Source organism: Sceloporus occidentalis, unplaced genomic scaffold (genome assembly GCF_023333645.1).
Source record: "Sceloporus occidentalis isolate IW3139 unplaced genomic scaffold, rSceOcc1.0.p SCAF_34, whole genome shotgun sequence".
In the NCBI taxonomy this organism is placed as follows: domain Eukaryota; kingdom Metazoa; phylum Chordata; class Lepidosauria; order Squamata; family Phrynosomatidae; genus Sceloporus; species Sceloporus occidentalis.
The window spans coordinates 6,801,817-6,805,702 of NW_028317014.1; the positions used below are offsets into that span (position 1 = coordinate 6,801,817).

General features: G+C 37.3%; 1 non-coding gene across 1 annotated transcript; it reads right to left on the bottom strand.

Annotated features, from left to right (window-relative positions):
• Positions 1 to 3,499: 3,499 nt before the first annotated feature.
• Positions 3,500 to 3,614, bottom strand: LOC149298197 (U5 spliceosomal RNA). Its single transcript, XR_016272461.1, has one exon. It is a non-coding gene; the product is annotated as a U5 spliceosomal RNA (small nuclear RNA).
• Between the last annotated feature and the right edge of the window lie 272 nt (positions 3,615 to 3,886).

The window sequence follows — 3,886 nt, forward strand, 5'->3', positions numbered from 1 at the left end:
TCTATTAAATGATGTTTCATTGCTTGTAATTGCCAAAACTGCTGTTCTAACTCTGTTTTTTTGTTCATTTATAAGCATTTTTAAGGACATATATGGTTTCCAAAGTCTAGTTGGCTTATCACATTACACAAATGGAAACAATTAAATGGGATCTTTTTTGCCACCATAGCCCATCATTTGGCCAAAAAATAAACAGCTTGCCTACCACATGTCAAGGAAAATAATAATTTGTTGAAGCAGTGGAGCTAATGGAAGTCTTGTAAACACTCAATGTAAATGCCATCAATGACTTGGTAAGCTGCAGTCTAGTATGTTTGTATTCAGTTGTCTTAATATAACATAACTTATTACATTTACAAAAGATTTTGAATAGGGGAAAAAATAGAGGAGCTTTCAACCTAAAAAGCATAAAACGCATACAGGTTCTTTTGATGGTTGAGCAGCCATTTCTGCCAAGTGCATCAATAATGGTGTCCAGAGAAAGCTTTAAATTACATGAGACTATTTTTTGTGAGTTAAAATGCAAAGTAGCCCTACTGATTCAGCTCCTTGGTAAGCAATATAGGCAATAAACAGGACTTACCAAACTTGGGTACTTTTATGTAGTGGTGGGCTAAACAATAGATATGCCTTATATGTTTTTTGAATACTATTCACCATGAACGCACTGAATTCTTGTTTTGTTTTGTATATTAATCTATAAACAATTATATCGTTTTAAAGATTATCAGGCTGGTGAATGATTGTTTGCTTCACCTTAAAAATACTGTATTGTTTAGTCAACTGTATGCACTTATAATGTTGTCCATAGGTTTAGAATCCATATGTTTATGAATAGTGGGACACAGAAGACTTTTTCAATATCTGCAGAAATACTTGTTCCTGCATTCCGTAATTAGAAGGTGTATAATACACTCCATCAGACATATCAAAATGTTATAACTATCATTTGCTAAAAAGAAGTACCCATGGGACATTTCAGCTTTTGCTAGCAGTTTGAAATAAATCAATATTTGACAATGATAAAAATAAATGTAAATGTATCCTAGAAGAAAGGATGCTGATTTTCAGAAATCTTACATCCAGATAATATATTTTACTAGAAATGAGTCAAGCTTAACAAATATGCAGCCTTCCATTTGGCAGAAGTAATGTTCTTTTCCATGTGGGAAATCCTAGTTCTGTACATTCGGGACTTCTCCTCCTACTGACTATGGTTAGATCTTTAATATGCCACAGACTTGATATAATGAGGCTCATGGGATCTGAGTTGATGAGCTGAAACAATCTTTAAGAGCCTTTAGTGGTTATTGACAAAGTATCATTAATGTCAGATTGTAAGGGGTAATTTGTCCCAAAATGCTGCAAAAGGATCTTTCTTGTTGTTTAAAAATGTAGCTAGAAACAATGTCTCATGATACAGGGTACACACTGAAGTATGAGAGATAAATGAACCTATTCTGCATTGAGGGCTTATAGAAGCTCAAATATGATGATAGAAGTGCCAACCCTTTCTAGCCAACTGATCTTTGTTTTTATGGGATCAAACTAATATTAGTAATTTTTCTTAGTAATTATAGAACCCAATGCGGGATGCATCTCAGACAACTGATCATACAGCCTTGTGATGAACGAGAAAAAGGCCCACTAACAGTAGCATATGGACAATCAGACTTCCTAGCACTGTCATAAAGAATCAGCACAGTACAGCATTTGAGCAGCAAAAGTCAATCCAAAATCCACACGCAAAGAGCTTCCCAACTCGTGTTGAAAAGCTTTTAAACAAATAGCAAAAAAGTTATGATCACCGAATGTACAAAGGGCGTAGTAGTCTTTTCCATGCTGAAAACCGGCCCCTTAAGCATGTGGTGAGTACTTTTTCCAGATGTTTCACTATTGATATTTGATTAAATTAATAATACAACTGCACATGTGAGGAACAGATATCTCAATGTTAAATGTTTAACCCCTTCAATCCCAGGGGTTTTTGGTACCTCAAAGCCCAGAGCAATTTTGCCATTTTTGGGGTATGTCGGTTTAGCGATGATTCTCTTTTCCTGTGAATAGTGTACCCATGTAAACTATATATTGTTTTTTCAAGGAGAGATAGAGCTTTCGTTTGATACTATAGTTGGATGATTAGCTGAAAATTTAGAATGAGAAATTTAGTAAAAACTAGCGAAGATTAGAAAAATAAACTAATTTTTTTTTTACATTTTCCCTCTGAATCTTCACAAAATTAGGTAAAGTGATGGAAAATCCCCTCCAAGTTTATTAATTCAGGTGTCCTGATTTCAGAAATACCTAATTTATATAGATTTTCCAGACTTTCCCAGCACCAGGGAGCATACTATAAGGTGTACAATTTTGTATAATTTTTATGCCTATGGCTTAATGGTTTGGGGGTTGTGAACGGGGGCAGAAGGGTTATACTGGCTAGATGTTATGCTAGGGCAATGGGAAGTAAGGTTTTTTTTTTATATATATATTTTTTTATTTTATTTTAATTTTTTTACAGTTTTTTTATTTTTTATATATTATTTTTACACATAAATGGTTAGAGGTCCTCCTAGGGACCTCCTGAACATGCCAGTGATGTCACAATGACATCACAGCTCACATTATAATTTTTTTTTGTATTATATATATTATTATTGTAATGATTTATTTAATATTATTTTTTAAATGAATTAACTTTTTTTTTTTTCTGCTTTTCTCTTTCAGGACGACAGGGGGAGTGAGAGAGAAGGTTTCTCACTCCCCTCCCCGCAATCCCCCTGCACCGATCACACTGTGATCTCTATGCAGGTCCTCACAGACCTGCATAGAGATCGTAGCGTCTCTGTGCCTGCGGGGATATCCTGCCCTCCGATGACCTTCCGGGTTACGTCAGCAGTGACGTAACCCGGAAGGGAATGCCCGATCGCGCGTTTGCAACTGCGCGATCGGGCACTTTTAACTGTAACAGCTTACCGGCTTTCATGCCGGAAGCTGTTACGGGAGATCGGGCAGCAGAAAGCCGGTGATGCCGGCTTCTGCTGCCAGGGGGGAGTCCAGGCTGTCAAATGACAGCCTGGTCTCCCGTGCAGCGGCAGGGATGTGTCCCTGACGCTGCACGAAGGGCTGGACGTACCGGGACGTCCATAGGGGTTTCTTTGTGGGCGTTTTTTGGACGTCCCGGTACGTCTATAGGGGAATGAAGGGGTTAAGGACAGTTTTTTTGTTTATTATTATAAAGAACAATTAAGAATGTTTTAAATCATATGTACAGGCTTATTTGCATACAATCTGGAGGGCATGGTCTAAATCTGCTTCATTAAAGCAATTCTACAACCCACCAAAGCATTCGCTAGAGCCTCATTACTCCTTTCCAATTTGGGAATTTTTACCCCATCGGTATCACAAACCCCAAATACTACATAGCATGATATAAGGAGGATTCCTTAGCCATGACGAAGCTTGCAACCAAAACAAGCACTATCATCAGTAACAGCAAAGAAACCCAACAAATGCCAGGCATCAAAAAATTGATTAAAACTCATGGTTGCTCCTCCCCACGGAAATCTTAAGTAAAAGGCAAAAGATTTATTCAGTCTGAAGATAAACCAGAGTATACCCAAAATACCGCAGGGCAACGGCCCGGCCGCGAGCAGTTTTCCTCAAGGTTAAGGTGTGTTTAATTAATCCCAATTAATTTCTCAGTGCATCGTGGGTATTCAAATGAGGCAGCAGCTCAAACAAACCTTCGAGCAGTCTTAGTGACTGGGTAGCGAGGTTGCTTCTTTGAAACAATTTTGTTTGCTTTAAGAAAAGAAAATATTATTATTATTTATTGTTTTATATAGCACTATCAAATTCCATAGCGCTGTACAATGGGTATACAGAA